Raw genomic sequence first — 18,820 nt, forward strand, 5'->3', positions numbered from 1 at the left:
GGGAGGAGCCTCACAGAGCAGTGGTGGGTGGGGGGAGCCTCACAGAGCAGTGGTGGGGTTGGGGGGAGCCTCGCAGAGCAGTCGAGGGGCCTCGAGCATTGCAGAGCGTCCAGGGGCGGGGAGCTTCACATAGTGTTGCAGGGCGGCAGAGGCCATGCAATGGAGGCCAGGCTAGGCCTAAGGACCCTAACCATGCACAATTTTGTGCGTGCTGGGCCTCTAGTCTAATAATATAACCATAACTTAGCAAAGATAGGACTTCCCTTTCCAAAATGGTATATTTCTTGTAAGTGCAGAATATTTTAATGTCTGTGCTAAGTACACTAGGCCAGTTATTTCTCAAACTAGTTTGCATCACTTGGAAGAAGTATTAAAATACAGATTGCTGGCCCCACCTCCAGAGTTTCTAATTCACTAGGCCTCTGGTGCACCCAGGAATTTGCATTTCTTACTTGTTCTCTGGTGATGTTGATGCTGATGTTCTGAGAACCACTGAACTAGGATAGCTCAAGGTTTTTCAACTTATGCACTATTTTTTGTTGTTGCTGTTAATCCTCACCCAAGGATATTTTCCCATTGATTTTTAGAGAGAGTGGAGGGAGGGGAGAGACATAGAGAGAGAAACATTGATGTGAGAGAGACACATCAATTGATTGCCTCCCACATGAGCTCCGACCAGGGCCAAGGATTGAGACTGCAACTGAGGTACGTGTTCTTTGACTGGAATTGAACCCTGGACCCTTCAGTCCATGGTTGACACTCTGTCTACTGTGCCAAACTGGCTAGGGCTCAACTTACACACTATTGACATTTTGGGTCAAGTCATTCTTTGTTGGGGTTGGTGGGGGTGTACCCTGTGCATTGTGGGATGTTTAGCAGTGTCCTGGTCTCTACCCATAGGATGTTAGTACTGCACCTTCTCTGATCATGACAATAAAAAATGTCTCCAGACATTGCCAATTGTTTCCTGGGGACAAAATCAACCCAGTTGAGAACCACTGCTCTAGGCTAAGCTCAGCATGAGAAATGTGTAACAGGGTGGTTTTAGGTATCAGGACTAGTTAATATATTTATATTTGTCATTTCTGCTTAAGACTCTTAAAAGACCATGAATTTCAGTGTGGAGCTTCCTCTGCCTTTCTTTTTCTGCCTCTTGCTTAATATAGAAAGGGAAGGGATAGTAAAGAGAGGAAGAATAAAGCAAATGTGGTGAAATGTAAATATTTGAAGGATTATGGGTGATGATATATGGGATTTTTGCACTACTCTTGCAACTTTTCAGTTATAAGTCTGATTTAAAAAAATCTAGCCAATTCATTAGTTGAGAAGGAAAATTCATCTTCCTTTAGGAAAGAAAGTGTGGGGACCCTGTCTAGAGTGCACTGAATGTTCGAGGCCATCATAATCAGGAGTGTTCAAGGCTAAGTTGCTGTGTGCAGGTGCAAGAAGCAAGGACACAGCTATCGTACTATACGTGCACTGCGCAAGCGTGCCCTTCTATAACCCAAAATAGTGGGGTCACTGTTTGGAAAGAAGCCTCTTTGTCTAAGTTAGTATTAAAGTATGCTACTGACCAGCAGGCAGCTCGCTTGGAGGCGGCTGCTTCGTGAGGCAGTAGCTCTAAGGATGGCTCCTGTACAGCTCCTATGTTGGAGGCTACAACTACTTTGTAGGAAAGATGTATTGTTACCCAGCCGGTGTACGGCTACTCTATGGCACTTTACTTTGAAGAACTGCTTTGTCTAATAGTGCCTGCCATAGCAATGGCTATTTGGGCTACAGTAAAGACTCTCATATACCCACAACTTCTCATGGCTTTCTGTCAAATACCTGGCGTCCAAGGGAGTCCAGTCTCTGGCAGAGGGACTGGGACCTGACAGAAACAAAACTTCCAGCCCAGATTTGGACACCAGGGAGAAATTAAGCATGACATTGGAAAGCAATGGACAGAGTCCAGTCAGGTTGTGCAGTCGGGCTTGACCTGGTTTTTGTTAACTAGCAGAAGAATAATTATTGGGCAAATAATTTAATTTCCCTCTGACTTGGCTCTCTTGATTTAAAATAGGAGTGGAGGATTGTTGTGAGGATGAAAAGAAGACACTTTAGACTGTAAAGTGATAGAGCAGTGACAGTCTTCATAGTCCAATTCATAAAGCACCAGAGCACCTACTGTGAACCACACTGCTAATTGCCTTCACAAATGTTACTTCCTTTAATCTTTGCAACATAAGCTATGGTAAATATTATTGCAGTCTTTTTTCAAGCAAACAACTGGGGCTCAGAGAAGTGACTGAAGTTCACATGAGAAAGTGGCAAAGCTTAGGTTTGAACCCAGCTCTTATGACCCCAATCGATGTGACTCTCACATCGATGTTTCTCTCTATCTCTCCCTTCCACTCTCTCTAAAAATTAATGGAAAAATATCCTTGGGTGAGGATTAGCAAAATAAAAATAATGAAAATGAAGAAGCCAGGTTGAGACTGGTAGGAGGGGCAGAGACACAGAATAGGCTGGTCTCACACCCACATGTGTTGGATAAAAATCAGGAGGGATATCTCAGCTGCAGAGATTCCACCTGAGGAGCAAGAGAGTCCCAGCCTCATACCAGACCCCCAAGTCCAGGATTCCAGTGTTGGGAAGAGAAGTCCCCATAACTTCTGCCTGTAAAAACCATCGGGAATTGGGGCTGAGATGGAAGGCTACTAGAGTCCCAGGTAGTTCTTCTTAAAGGGCCCTCACATGGACTTACTTTGACTCACTCCCTTTTAGCTTCAGCACTGGGATCACAGCGCAAAAGGTGCCAGAGACATAAAGGGAAGAACTGAATTGTCTGGCATGAGGGTGAGAGTTATGTGTGAGGCAGCTTTCTCTTAGACAAAAGTATTGGCAGAGGTCATTATTCATTTGATGAGTCCTCCCCCTAGAGCTGGCAGACAGGGGCCATATCTGACTCTCCATCAACTAGGCTATCACAGTTTGTCCCCACCAGACTTGCAGGCCCACCCACCCACCCAAGCTGTTTCCAGTGGCTTTTCCATAGTAATAGCCTGTCTTGACTCACACTTCAAACTTTCCTAAAATCTCTCAAACAAGCAGCATCTGGCCTCAGAGTGCCCCATATCTCTTGCTAAGTAGGCCAAGGCCCAGCACTAGCAACAGCTGCCCATGGTTTGTAGCTTGGCCTAGTCTCAGCACCTCCAGGCCCAGCACAAATAGCAGCCATTTGCAGATCACTTTGTAGCTCATGATGGGATGCCCTGGACGGAACATAGGTGGTAGCTGACCTTGACTTGAACCTCCAGGGAGGCTCCAGAGTCAGCATACCCAGTGATCAGCTTCTGATCATATTCTAGCACTACCAAACCACCTCCCCAGGGACACATTCAAGGGGCAGACTATATCAGCACCAGAACCTGGCTGAAGTAAGTCCTGTTCTGTGGTGGGGCCCTTGCACAGCTGATCCACCTCTGTGGTTGGTGGTTGCAGCCAGTCCTTGCAGATGATTGGCCTGGAGTTTATCTCTCCCATTGATGTGTCAATAGTAAATCAAGCTCAACTACAATAGGAGGCTATACAGCTCACATCGGTAGTGGGGAGCACACCTCGAGTACCCAATCTGAGTGACTGGGGAGTCTGTGCCACTGGATCCTACAGAACAAATTCTTTATAATGGCACTCTACCAAGCCTGGTAGATATAGCAGGTTTAGTTAATACATAGAAACAAACACAAGGAGGCGGCCAAAATGAGAAGACAAAGAAACATGTACCAAATGAAAGAACAGAAGAAAACTCCAGAAAAGAACTAAACAAAATGGAGACAAGCAATGTACTAAATGCTAAGTTTAAAACACTAGTTATAAGGATGCTCAATGAACTTAGTGAGAACTTCAACAGCATAAAAAAGACATGAAAACCATTTTAAAAAGTCAGAAATGAAGGATACACTAACTGAAATGAAGAAGAATTTACAGGGAATCAATAGTAGAGTAGATGAAGCTGAGAATCAAATGAGCAATTTCAAATATAAGGAAGCAAAAACATCCAAACAGAAGAGCAAAAAGAACCCAAAAACATTAGAATAGTGTAAGGAGCCTCTGGGACATCTTCAAGCATACCAACATTCACATCAAAGAGTTGCCAGAAAGAGAAGAGGGAGAGCAAGAGATTGAAAACCTATTTGAAAAATAATGACAAAACTTTCCTAACTTGGTGAAGGAAATAGATATACAAGTCCAGGAAGTGCAGAATCCAAAACAAGATTAACTCAAAGAGTCCCATATCAAAACATATCATAATTAAAATGCCAAAGGTTATAGATAAAGAGAGAAATGTAAAAGCAGCAAGAGAAAAGTAGTCAGTTACCCACAAGGGAGCTCCCATAAGACTGTCAGCTGATTTCTCAACAGGAACTTTGCAGGACAGAGGGGACTGGCAAAAAGTACTCAAAGTGATGAAAATCAAGGACCTAAAATCAAGATTAATCTACCCAGCAAAGCTATCATTTGGAATATAAGGCCATGTAAAACGCTAAAGGAATTTATCACAACCAAATCAGTATTACATGAAGTGTTAAAGGGTCTTCATGAAGAAGAAAGAAGAAGGAAAAGGAAAAAATATGAACCATAAGATGGCAATAAATACATATCTATCAATGAGTCTAAAAAACAAAACAAACAAAGAAACAGAACAGAAACAGATTCATAGATACAGAGAACATGTTGATGTTTGGCGGATGGAAGGGAGTTGGAGGATTGGATGAAAAGGGTGAAGGGATTAAGAAGTACACATTGGTTGTGACAGAATAGTCATGGGGATATATAGTACAGCAAAAGGAATCCATACTAATAAAAGGGTAATATGCTAATTAGACTGAGTCAACCCAACATCTTCCAGTCATCCAGTCCTCCTTCTGGACAAAGCCATGGTGGCAGGGTCCAAGGCAGAGGCGGTTAGGGGCAATCAGGCTGGCAGGGTAGCAGTTAGGAGCGATCAGGCAGGCAGGCAGGTGAGCAGTTAAGAGACAGCAGTCCAGGATTGAGAGGGGTCCCAGATTGGAGAGCGTGCAGGCCAGGCTGAGGGATCCCCCACCCCTCCACCGTGCACAAATTTCATGCACCGGGCTTCTAGTATATAGTCAATAATATCCTAATAGCTATGTATGGGGTCTAATGGGTACTAGATCACTTAATGATTTATATAATGTCTAATCACTGGGGTGTACATCTGAAACTAATATGATATTATATGTCAACTGTAATTAAAAAATAATAATGATTTTTCCAAAAAAAAGTTACCAAAATATGAGCAAACATTCCACAGAAGGGGAAATAATATGACAAATTAACATATGAAGAGGTGTTCAATATCTTTATTGACCAAGAAAATATCAGTATTACAGTAATATGCCCATTCACTTGGCAAAAATTTTACTATCTGACTATACCAATCATTGGGATATGGATTTATAGGATATAGTAGTGATGAGAGTTTAAACTGGTACAGCAACTTTGGAAAAAAATTTCATATTATCTTCAAGTATTGAAAAATCAAATATTTTGTAACTCAACCATTCTATTTCTGGATACATACTAGTGCTGCTAAATAGAAATAACACTTGAGCCACATATGTAATTTAAAATTATCTAGTGGTCATATTTAAACAGATGAAATTAATATATTTTACATTTGACTCAAAATATCCAAAATATTATTTTAACATGTAACCAACATAGTATCCTATATAATAAAGAGCTAATATGCTAATTAGACCAAACAGCAGAACAACCATCCAGATGACTTTCCAGATGAAGCTGGGGCTGTGAGGGCCGAGCCCCTTGCACGAATTTCATGCATTGGGCCTCTAGTATTATTAATAAAATAGTTTACATTTCTATACTAAATTTTCTAAATCCATTGTATATTTTATACTTAGAGTATTTCTCAATTTGGTTATAATTTTTTTATTAGCAGTTTTTGATCTGTATCAGACTTAATAAAATTAATTGAAAAAGTAGAATCACATACCCCAATAATTCCAAGCATACTTAAAAATTTCAATAAAGGAATCAAGTACCAAAATGTTATTTTCTTTTAATATATGCATACACATTGACACAACTGTTTCTTCTTTTATAAACTATCTAATTTGACTTTGAAGCAAACGCATTATCAGTTTGAAACTACTCCTATCCAAGTTAAATATACTAATTCATATGTTAATATTATTATCATAGATCCTAACCGGTATGGCTCATTGGAGAAAGGGCCATGCAGACTGAATGGTCCTCGGTTCTGTTTTGGTCAAGGGCATGTACCTTGGTTATGGGCTCGATTCCCCAGTAGGGGACATGCAGGAGGCAGCTGATTGATGTTTCTGTCTCATCAATGTTTCTAACTCTCTATCCCTCTCCCTTCCTCTCTGTAAAATCAATAAAAATATATTTAAAAAATATATATTGTTATAGAATTAAAGGGGTATTGTAAAAATTTATAAGCAACTATAAGTTTGTCATATCAATAAATCATTCTTTAATTTTTAAAAAATTGATTTATGTTAGAAAAATGTGTGAAATTATTTGTGTTGTATTCTGTAAAGTTTCCATTTCCATACAATATTTTGTGCCTGTTTAAATAGATCACAAATTAGCTTCAAGTTAGATCATTTATACGTAGTCTGATATCAATGAGAAAATATAAATTACTCTGGCATTTTTTTCTTTAATTATTGAATATTTGGCAAGTATTTCTTTTGTTTTAATAAAGTCTTGAATTGGACTTAACGGTACAATGGGTCTTTGCAAAATTCTTCCATGACTTGTCCAACAATCATTGACAAAGAACACAGACTATTACATTTATTGTATTCTATTTCTTTTAAGAGTTACATTATCTGGCATTCATCCATAGCATTGGCAAATATACACTGACTCATTTAACAATAGTATCTATGACACTTTTCACAAGTCTGTTTTGAAAATTGAACATGAATATCATACAGTAGAATGAAGCAATAAGAAAAACATAGGTCACTTGTTTTAAAATTACATTAAATCCAGATTTTATTTTTTACCTAATGTGGCTGAAGTTCCATCCATTGGGATAGAATTTAATTTTTGCCAATCTAGCTAAAGTTCTTCTTAGATGTAAAAGATTTGAAAATATTTAAACTATGAGTTTGATTTTTCAGGCCATAAATTGACATAATTTCTTCATAAATTTGGGAGTCTTTTGAGACAAAGCACACTCCAAGTTATTTGAGCAGTGTCTTTTATGCTGTACTATTCATCTAAAACTAAAGAAAAGGAATTGTGTTTTTCAAATTTTGAAAATCAATTGATATTAGATAATGTTAAGTAAATCTTATATTCTTCACACAATTTTTTTGAGGTTTGATGAAAGAACCTTTCATTTTTTGTGAAGTACCTTTTTAGTCTTTCCTCATAATATTGTAACAAATCTGAATATAACCACATATCCGTCAAAAAAACTATTTTCTTTTTTTATTCCAGAAACCAATCTGTGTATAGCTGGACAAATTTGTAAGCTTGGATTCTTTAAAAACCACTTCAGAATGTTTTGTGGGGCATTAAATTTTTATTTCACGCAACTTGACTTCATCAGTTCCTTTTTGATTGTTGAGAAAAAAAGTTACCAAAATTCACTATATATGCTGAAAATGTCTCTCAATATTTTCCATTTTTTTCTTTGCCATTTTTTACATAACAAACAGCTTTTTTTTTTTCCTTTTGTTCTGCTCCAACAAATTGCAATTGCTATTCATCATGAAATTTCCAATATGCTTTCACTCACTCTTCTCTCTTTATTGTTAGTGCTAATTTCTAGTGCATCACCTTTTGATTCTGCATCAGGAGTATACCTCTTTTTTAAAATCTTAAAATTTGTTTAAACTAATTTTAACTAAAAAACATTTTATTATATTTAAAATAGGAAGAATGTCAACTTAATTTCCAATTACAACATAGAGAGATCCTTATAACTTTTGCTGTTTGCATCAAACACATTATAACGTTACATGGGTACATAGGAAAATTCATTTAAACTGAATCAATCTGTTGACACCAACTAGGTTGGCCATGTATATATGTGTAATTCTAGAGAGGACACAGGCATCTGATAAGAGAACTTCAATTTAATAATAGTATCCTAAGTGATGCAACGTTTAAAGTGAAATGTCACACCAAAACAATGAAGTTGCTTTTAACAGAAACATATTTTGTACCAGTTCAATTTCTTAAATTGAAACTAATTCAAATTAAATAAAATTAAAAATTCAGTTCCTCAGTCAGATTTTGAATGTTTAATAGCCACATGTAATTAGTTGCTACCATATTGCACAGATATGTAGCCAAGAGAACCTTGCACACATACATCAAGAGGAGGGTTACATGAGTATAAGATTGAGGATGAGGATGATTTTGGGTCAGGGGAGTGGGGCTGGGTTAGTTATTGTCAAGATTCTAGCATTCATTTTGCCTGGTGGGTTCATGAGTGCTTATTAAATTGAAAAATAAATGACTAAGAGGGAGCCATTTTAATAGTTGGGGATATATTCTTCTAGACAGTTTCTGTACAAATACTCTTGTATCTATCTATCTACATATATACACACTAGAGGCCTGGTGCATGAATTTGTGCACTGATGGGGGTCCTTTGGCCTGGCCAGTGATCAAGGCCTATCAGGGAACTGGCCAGCCAGGGGGAGAGACCGTGGGAGTTTGGCTGTGGGAGCGCACTGATCACCAGGGGGCAGCTCCTGTGTGGAGCGTCTGCTCCCTGGTGGTCAGTGTGCATCATAGCGACTGGTCGACCAGTCATTCTGGTTGTTCCAGTCATTCAGTCATAATGGTCGCTTAGGCTTTTTTATATATAGATAGTCACACAACAGTGTACACATATATGCACATGTATTCATATGTAGTACATTCACAAAATACACATATATTCGAAGAACACATAAATAAGCTTTTATTGAACAAATGGAATTATAGTGTTTTTTGGTGGATTTCAGATGCACAAATTTTGAATTAATCATAAACCTTGGTACTTGACACTCTTATCATTAATCTATGTTTGGCCATACTTGGATCCACGTTAGAATTTTTACTAAATTTTGAAAACAATTCTAGGTATTTTACATGTATATTTATATCTGTATAAATCACAAGTATTCAGTGTCAGTTTTTTACATTCACTTAATCTTACTCTCTTTTTCATCAATTGGTCTTTTTTTCCTTCTTCCCTTTTCAACAGGAAGCAGTTTATCTCCCCACCACCAAGCCCCTTACCCCTCAATGGAGAAGCTCTACTGCAATAGAAAGTTCACAACGACAATTTAGCAAGGACTTTCAAAAGAATCTATTTCTTATTAATGTCATGCCTTTTGTTACATGTGTATCCCACTGTCTTTCTCTGTCTTTGTGCTCAGTGTGTTGTTTCATTATGAAAGATTTTTTTTAAATTTTAGAACTAACATTTCTTTCATAATTAGTAAAGTGATAACTTTTCTTAGTAATGAAGGTTATAATGTTTTAAACTTGCTTTAATATTACGCTATTAGCTTTTTAAAAAATTGAGATATAATTGACATATAACATTTGTTTCAGATGTACAACATAATGATTCATTATTTGTATATATTGTGAAATGTTTACCATGATCTGTCACCATACAGAGTTACAATTTTTTTTCTCAGCCACTTTCAAATATATAATATAGTATTACAGTCAAACCTCAGTTCTCGAATGTCTCCCACCTCAAACAATTCGGTTTTTGATGGAAAAATGTCTCAGTTGTCTAACAAAACTTCGGTTCATGACCTGACAATCCTTTCATGCTGATAACCTGTGTGATCAGTCACGCATCTGTCTGATGACAAAGGAGAGAATGCATGTGTATGAGTCAGTTTACTGCTAAACCTCATGTTGTTAACAGCTCAGGAAATTGTGCTATGAATATTTTCATGATTTTTTGCTTTTGTTGCTGCTTATTATTAAATACTAGAGGCCCGGTGCACGAATTCGTGCACCAGTGGGGTTCCTCTGCCTGGCCTGCGGGATTGGGCTGAAACCAGCTCTCCGACATCCCCTGAGGGGTCCCGGATTGTGAGAGGGTGCAGGTTGACTTTTCATTTTGTTGATGGTTTCCTTTACTTTGCCAAAGCTTTTTGGTTTGATATAGGATGTAGTCCTACTTGTTTATTTTTTTTTGTTGCCTTTGAATTTGGAGTCAGATCCAAAATATCATCACCAAGATCAACGTCAAGGAGCTTATTGCTTATGTTTTCTTCAAGGAATTTTATAATTTCAGGTCTTATGTTCAAATTTTTAATCAATATTGAGTTAATTTTCATGTATGGTATAAGATAATGGTCCAGTTTCATTATTTTTCATGTGGTTGTACAGTTTTTCCAACACCATTTATTAAGCTAAGTATTAAGTTAAATAAATTATCATTTTTGTCCACATGAATTTAGAGGATTAGGAGATGAAGGTAAAAGTAAAATGTTACGGTCAAGTTAGAATTTATTATTGGTATGCTAAAATTCCAAAACTCTGATTTCAATGTAGAATTATCATCAAGAAACTTTTCATATAACAATAACAATGGCTACTATTACTTACTTCATTACAATCTAACAATGTTCACATGTACAGAAATCTACACATCAGTCAGCTCTCCATTTGTGTGGCAAGCAATTGCTCTAGGATTGAATAAATAACCTCATGGGTTATTTGGTAATTTGCCTGGAAGCCTTACCTGGCTCCTTAAGGAAAGAGGAAGAGGAAACTGATAGAAGCACTTGTGTGTCTGATCACTGGCTCTAGCTTTCATTCATTTACTCTTAATCCTATCCTTTTGTGGTATCACATACATAATCAGCAGTCCTTAGATGTATATTCTTTGAAAGCAATGAGGGATTGTACCTAGTTTGCTAGGTAGTTCTGAGATATAATCTCCCAATCCTACCCCTCTTATCTGTTCTGTCTACCGTTCCCAGACCCCACAACTACACTGCCTGCCCCACTCTACCTGAATGCAGTGAGTGATGGTTCCTGGGATGCTGTTCTTTCTAGAGAAAAACAAAATAAAACTCCTAAGACATTTGAAGTGGCTAAATACCAAATACTTCTTAACAGATGGAAGGAAGAGAGAGAGGGAGGGAGGGAGGGAGGAAGGGAGGAGAGAGAGAGAAGATGGGAGAGGAGGGGAGGGAGGGAGGAGAGAGAGAAGAGGGGAGAGGAAGAGAGGAAGGGAGGAGAGGGAGAAGAGGGGAGGGGAAGGGAGGGGAGGGGAGGAAAGCTGAGCCACTAATTTAAACCTGAAAAATGACCTTTCCAATGAGGATCTGATGTAACCCTTCTGCAGATATGTTTGGTGGGACAAGTTGAGTGCTATATTTCTTGAATACAGATATATATGGAGTTAACAGTGATACTTGTAACTGGTACAGTTTTAGTTTTCTTCGTGAAGCTAAAATTTATTCCTTAATAATTTATGGCTGGCTCTTCATTCGGATATATGGTGTATTAGTCAGCTTGGTCTGTCATAACAAAATACCATAGAATGGGTGGCCTAAACAACAGAAATTATTTCTGAGTTCTGGAGGCTGGCAAGGTTCAGATCAAGATGCTGGCTGATTCAGCTCCTGGAGAGAGTGCTCCTCCTGGCTTGCAGATGGCCACCTTCTCACTATGTCCTCACACCAACTTTCCTCAGTGCATGCATGTGGCTCTTACATGACCATCAAGCCTACTGAATTAGGACCCCACCCTTATGTCCTCATTTAACCTTAATTGTCCCATTTCCTAACAGCCCTATCTCCAAATATAATCACGTTGATGGTTAGGGCTTCAACATAGGGATTGGAGAGGGGACTGCACATTCAGTCTTATCATATTGTCTTATGATAAATGTTTGATTATTCCCTAAATCAAATTATAACTTGAATTAAGAATTGTGTTTACTATTTTGATTTATACCAGTATGTCCATTGCAAATAACTGTCTTAAAGAAGTATACATTAAACATTTCAAAAGTGTAAAATGCATAAAACTACAGTCAGCTAAGCATAATGTCATATTTTAAGTATGAAAATAATAGGAGCTTCCATCAAGCCAGCAGAATTCACAAACCTGCATCATTTATCTTTTATACAATAGTAGTCTTGAATGGTTGCTGTTTTCTACTTAGTTTCTGGTGTGCTATTGTTATCCTTACAGAAAGAAAACTGAGTTTGTCTAAGCAATGAAGTCACACTAAGTCCTCTGAAATGGTGCCACTGTGCTGTGGCTCAGAGCAGGGAGGGGAAGTTCTTCGGGCAACCCTATATAATAAAAGCCTAATATGCAAATAGACCGACCAGCAGAACGACCGGTCGCTATGATACGCATTGACCACCAGGGGGCAGATGCTCAACACAGGAGCTGCCCCCAGCCCTCAAGCCTCAGGCCAGCCAAGGCGGGTGTCAGCAGGGACTCCCTGATCACCCTGCCGGTTATCCCATAGAGAGAGACGACCAGCAGCAGTGGTAGGAAGCGGGGCCAGCGAGCAGGTAGCACCAGGCTGGCCAAGGTGGTGCCAGCAGGGGGCCCCTGATTGCCCTGCCGGTCACCCCACAGATCTGTTCTGATCACCAGCCAGGCCTAGGGACCCTACCCGTGCATGAATTTCATGCACTGAGCCTCTAGTCTTTACATAATTGTCTTTAGTATTAATGCTTGGGATATGAAACATTCATATGTTTGTGCTTAGCAAGAATCTTGGCATAAATTGTATCTGATAGTGAATAAAAACCGGAAGTTCATTGAGTCCTCTTGAGAGGAGTGTCCTTATTTACACAAGTTCAGAGGCCTTCATTTGCACTAGAAAGTTAAGAACAGGTGGGAAAAGAGGCAGCTGTACGATCCTTTCTTTTCAGAAAGATGGGGTAGGGTGTTGGGGAGACATTCCCAGCAGACATATCCAAGGACAGTGTGTTATGCCACTTGAGAGGAAAGCCATCAGCCTGAGGGAAGAGAACTGTTATAGTGGAAAGAAATGATGCAGGGAGTCACCCCTCTGTCCTTGGGACCTGCTCCTGGCGTTGCTGCAGATCCAGGCCTCCAAAGCCTCTCATCCCCACACCGAGCACGGCCTGATTCACATTGCCGTGATGACTTCTACCTCTGTGCCCTTCCCCCATCTGTCTCTTCCTCCTGCTCCTTCACCGCTTTTTGGAATAAGACAGGGAATGCACACGATCCTCTTTATCACGCAGCTGACTTGAGACTTTCCTCTTTGCTGGAATGTTTCTGAGACTCATCAAGTGACTGGCTCATAATAGGCAGGTTAAAGGTAATGAGTAATTGGAATACAAGATTGACTGGGGATATTCCTATGGGGACATTGAACCAGTACCTTTTTAAAAAAATATATGTTTTTATTGATTTCAGAGAGGAAGAGAGAGAGATAAAAACATTGATGATGAGAGAGAATCATTGATTGGCTGCCTCCTGCACACCCCCTCCTGGGGACTGAGCCCGCAACCCAAGTATATGCCGTGATTGATTCATAGGTCTACACTCGACCACTGAGCCACCCAGGCTGGGCGAACCAGTACCTTTTAAAAACAAGTAAGGTGCTAATCCCTGGAAGTTGAACAGACGAGCTTTGAGTGGCATGACCAAAGTGGGGGCCATAGAAAGTCCAGGATTTTTCTCAGTTGGATTTCGGTACATACTTGGGATGGGAAATAAGCCTGGAAAGTTATGTCTGAATCAAATCCCTGAATACCAAGCTAAAGGATTTGAAATATACAGAAGGCTTGAAGAATTGCCTTTTCAATGTTTTCATTGCTTGGGTACGCTGCAGCTAAATGCAGTCAATGTTTATTTATCTGAATACTTAAAAATAAAAAATGGCCTGTCAAAAACCTTTGAATCATTCTCTTTTGGGGCCTGCCTGCCTTGTAGCCAGATCCCTGCTTGTTAGGATGAAGGGAGAGGGAGAAAGGAAAGGAGATAAAGCTAAAGCTCATTTAGTTGCTACATTTTGAGATATGTCATAGGCAAAGAGATCAATATTAATTTATTACAATCAGAATTATATTGCGTTTAGCCAGAGGTTATTTTAAGACAGGCAAAGAGTAAGCTAATTTAATTTTGAAAGTAAGTTATAAAGGTCAAGGCAGTACAAAGTTAGAGTGCATTTCTGAGTGGAAATTTAAGTAACATAGAGAATTAGCTTTATAAGAAGAGTAATGTGATATATATATATCACCATAATATATTAACCAGTGTCTAAAGTAACTTTTGCTCTGAACTTTAAAGCACAAATGCAATTACTGAGTATAATGGGATTTTGAATCACATATGGATTGTATTTATCCAGTTTTCTCTTGGTCTGAGCAACCTTCAAACTCTATAATTCCATTATGTACTGTAAAATATACACATACTACATTCAGAGAAAGAGTTTCAACTATTTTCCATATGCCTTCACTAATAAATAAAGAGGAAACAGAGACTACTGCTACCAGCACTTAAAATTATAATGTGGGAACATGAAAACGCTCATTATAAGGTCCCAATCTGCATATATCTGCCAAATTTGTTATTTATTGCATTTCTGTTCCCAGGATGATGTCTCTCTAGCTCTCTTTAAAAGTGAGGTGATTGTTTAATTAAGGGATAATCATTTCCCAGTGTCACTTATTCACACATGATATAATTTTTATCAATCCATGATGTACCTAACCATATCCACAGGGACCAAAAGGTGAGTGGGCTAAACGGATACATTGATTTAAGTGATGGGATGGTAGACAAATTTTGCCCACATTTTTTGCTATTTTTTTATAATAAGGTAAAATTCCTGGAAAAGTATTCAGGAGTTGATCACCTTAATACATTGTATTCTAAGAAACATTTTGCTATGACGCTAGTGAATAATAAATATTAAATGATAACAGTACTTTTATATCTGCCATCTCATTTCATCAGTGCAAAATTAGCAGCCACAATGGGAACCACGATTTGGGAGGTGTTTTAAACAGCACTCTTAAATTCCTTCTGGAATTTGATATGCACAAGTTATAAGAAAAGATGTGGAGAGAATGGCCCATTTAAAAGGAAACAAAGGGTCCCAGTTTGGCCACAAACAGCAGTCCTTGAAGAGAAGTGTGGCTTTCCCAGTGGGGAAAAGTGACACTGAAATCTCTCCTCTGCAGTGTTCTCATTATTTTCCCAGCCCGGGCACTCTGGCCTCGCCAAGCCTGCCATCATGTTGCCTTGGATCATCTCCAGTTTTCTCCTTAAAACTGTTGGAAGGGCCTAGTGAAATCATTCAGCACGCTCACAAGCATGTCAAACTTGCGGCCAGTGGGCCACATGCCTCCTTTAAATAAATGCGGCCTGCGGCCCGCTGACCCCAAGTTTGACATGCTTGTGAAGTGACCATATGTGCCTGTATGTATCTGCGTGTGCAAGCCTCCCCTCTCAGGGCCTAATTTAGGGTGTTTGGAGCAATAGATAACCTTCAAAATAGCCTTTGAAAATCTTCAAGTGTCCTGGTCGGAAAAAACTATATGGGCCCTCCAGTGCATGCATCCTCAATGGCACCTGCTCGCCCCTCAGTGCTAGAATGACTTAGAGTTCACTGTTCACATGCCAGCTTCCTCTCCCCAGATTGCCAGCTGCTTGAGGGCAGGGCCTGCCCATGCATTCCTATCTCCACAGCCCTGCATCCAGCACAGTACTGAGAAGACTTTTAGTAAATATTTGTTGTATCAGTGGATAAGAAGAGTAGAAAAGCATAGATTTGGAGGCAAGCATATAGGGAATCCAATCTTAGCTCTGTCTACTCTGTGATTTTGGGCGAGTGTCTTAACCTTTCGGAGCCTTAGTTTTCTAAAAACAGGATACAGTAGCCAGTTCACAAGCAGCTGGCAGGCTGATAATAAGTAATGAGTGAAAAGCGTATTTTAGACTCTTAAGTGCTCTTTGGTTGCAAGTCTATTAATGTAACAGATCTTTGCTGTTTATTGATTATGCACCATCAGACCTATGCTACAGGTGCTGAGAGCTACAGAGATGAAGATAGACAGGTTTCTCCCTTCAGGATGTGAATAATCCAACATGGTGATTTCTCTTCTAAGTTATTTTGGGGGAGGGGGCAGGGAGCTATCAGTCTTAAATTTAGGTTGATTACTTATTAAAAGCATTGATTGGTTTCTAACTCCTTCTTTCTTCTGCGTGGAATCCCCCACCCTAAGAATGAGAGAGCACCCAGTTCCCACTGCTCCTGTTCTTCATGATACACCGCCAACAGTTTTGCCAAGTTCTTATTCTCTGCTGCATTGCTAGTACTCAAGAATCTTTCAGAATTATGGATGAGATGATGTCATATCCCAGCAGAATAAGAATCAGGAAAGCCTCCCACCCTAAAATTAGAATGTAGCAGACTTTGTTATTGTAATTAGATAACTATTCTTTATAGTTAATTGAAACCATCCACAGAGAGAGTGAATTCAGATGTTTTCTGTGGCACTTAAAAGTGTATCGGATGGGACTCTGTGCTCACTGCTAGAAAGTGAGCTGATTAGAAGACTTAAAAGGTTTGTTAGAACAATGAACTCCTTTCCAAACATTCTTCAAGCCTGCCTTAAGCAAGAGAAGGAAAATGGTGCCTCAAAGAGGGTCCCCAGTGTTCGCTCATGTTGCTATGTTAATGGTAGAAAATCCCAGCACGTGTATAATGTTTTTAAAACCTATGTAGCTTTGATATTAAAATACATAATTAATGTTTGACAATGTTATGGTGTAAAGCAGGTTTTTCCCTATGTAGATTGCCTCTTTAATAGTAGAAAAGATGTATGTATGTGTGTGTGTGTGTACACGTGTGAGCAGGCATGTCTACAAGTGTATGTGTGCATGGGCATGCATTGTTTATGGATTCACAGTCCCTAACCCCCAAATGGAAGATACCTCTAACTATAAACATTCACTTTAAATGGTTTAAAATTAAGTGCTGTGGTGATAAATCATTGATCACAAGTGCCATTATTAATGACTCCGTTTTCTTAAGCTAGGACAGAAGTTTGTTTTTTTCATCAAATATTTTAAGTTCCTACCATGAGGAAAACATTGTGCTTAAAGGGAAGCTGAGGTACAGCTAGACCCTGGATTTTTGGAAGTTTGGGATGTTTGATTTCCATTAAAGTAATATGAATCTTTTCAACTTTCACTAAATGTTGAACGTCCCCAGGTTTAGTTCCAGGTCCACTTCTCTTATCCTCTACAAGGTTTCAATTACCGTCAAAATCAGTGGTTCTCAACCTTCCTAATGCCGCGACCCTTTAATACAGTTCCTCATGTTGTGGTGACCCCCAACCATAAAATTATTTTCGTTGCTACTTCATAACTGTAATTTTGCTACTGTTATGAATCGTAATGTAAATATCTGATATGCAGGATGTATTTTCATTGTTACAAATTGAACATAATTAAAGCATAGTGATTAATCACAAAAACAATATGTAATTATATATGTGTTTTCTGATGGTCTTAGGAGACCCCTGTGAAAGGGTCACTCGACCCCCAAAGGGATTGCGACCCACAGGTTGAGAACTGCTGATCTAAATGCTTCTCCCTTGCAAATGTGTACCTCTAGCCCACTCAGCTGCTTTGAGCTCCAGACTCATGTCCCACATTAAATCTCTACTTGACTATAGATGGTACCCTAAATTCAGTGCATCCAACTAACCCTGAGGGTGTTATCTAAGTGAAGTAATCATTCATCCAGTTACATTTCCTTCATTCTCAATGTTTAGTCCACCACCAAGTCATGCTAATTTTATTGCTTAAATATATCTTAAGTCTGCACACTTCTCCTTTTCTATAGCCACTGCTCTAGTCTTGGTCACCATGATCTCTTGTTCAGGTGACTCCAATAGACCTCTCACTGGCACCCCTTCTTTTCTTCTGGCTCCTCTCCAATGCTCTTCAAAATGTGAATCTTACAAGGTCATACCCTTTGCATAAGCCCATTTAACAAGTCTCCATTGCTGGTGCACAAAAATCCAGAATCCTCAATGTGGCCTCCAGGAACTACATAGCTCCCTTGTAGTGTATATTCCTCTTAAAGAGCCTGGAATAATCTTTTTCCTGACTTTTTCATCTGGTTAATTTCTGGCTGCTTTCTAGACCATACTTCAAAAGAATCTTTCACAGAAAAGCCTCCCTGACCCCTTAAACTGACCACAGTGTGCAGCTGCACATTTAATTGTATAGTTACTGATCAGTGTCTTCCCCACTGGACTGAAGGTCCACAGAGCAAGCACCATGTCTGTTTACTCACCAGTGTGTTCCTAGCTGGAAAGTCAGCAGGAGCTCTGTACTGAAGGCTTTCCTAAGCCAAGTTAATCTATTTGGAATTTATCTTAAAGGCAGTGGGAAGTCTTTGGAGGATTTTAAGCAGGAACAGTGTGATTGGATGCTTACTTTGGAAGAATCATCTTGGATGAGGAGTAGCGATATCAGACAAATACTCCCCAAAGAGAAGTGAGGCAGAGTCACAGTAACTGAAGGTCCCTGCCATTCTTTCTCTATTCCACTTCTCCTGTTCCTCCTCTTTAAATCCAGTCCAGTCCAGCCAGTGTAGCTCAGTGGTTGAGCATTGACCTATAACCAAGAGGTCATGGTTTGATTCCTGGTCAGGGCACATGCCCAGGTTTCGGGCTCAATTCCCAGTATGGGGCATGCAGGTGGCAGCTGATCAATGATTCTCTCTCTCCCTCTTCCTTCCTCTCTCTGAAATATATAT

General features: G+C 39.3%; 1 protein-coding gene across 1 annotated transcript in view; it reads left to right on the forward strand.

Annotated features, from left to right (window-relative positions):
• The window catches only part of SAMD13 (sterile alpha motif domain containing 13), a 76,848-nt gene that overhangs the window by 37,871 nt on the left and 20,157 nt on the right, over window positions 1–18,820 (forward strand). The window lies entirely within an intron of this gene.

Source organism: Myotis yumanensis, unplaced genomic scaffold (assembly GCF_028538775.1).
Source record: "Myotis yumanensis isolate MYYU_CA2020_CCGP unplaced genomic scaffold, mMyoYum1.0.hap1 SCAF_2, whole genome shotgun sequence".
NCBI classification, from domain to species: domain Eukaryota; kingdom Metazoa; phylum Chordata; class Mammalia; order Chiroptera; family Vespertilionidae; genus Myotis; species Myotis yumanensis.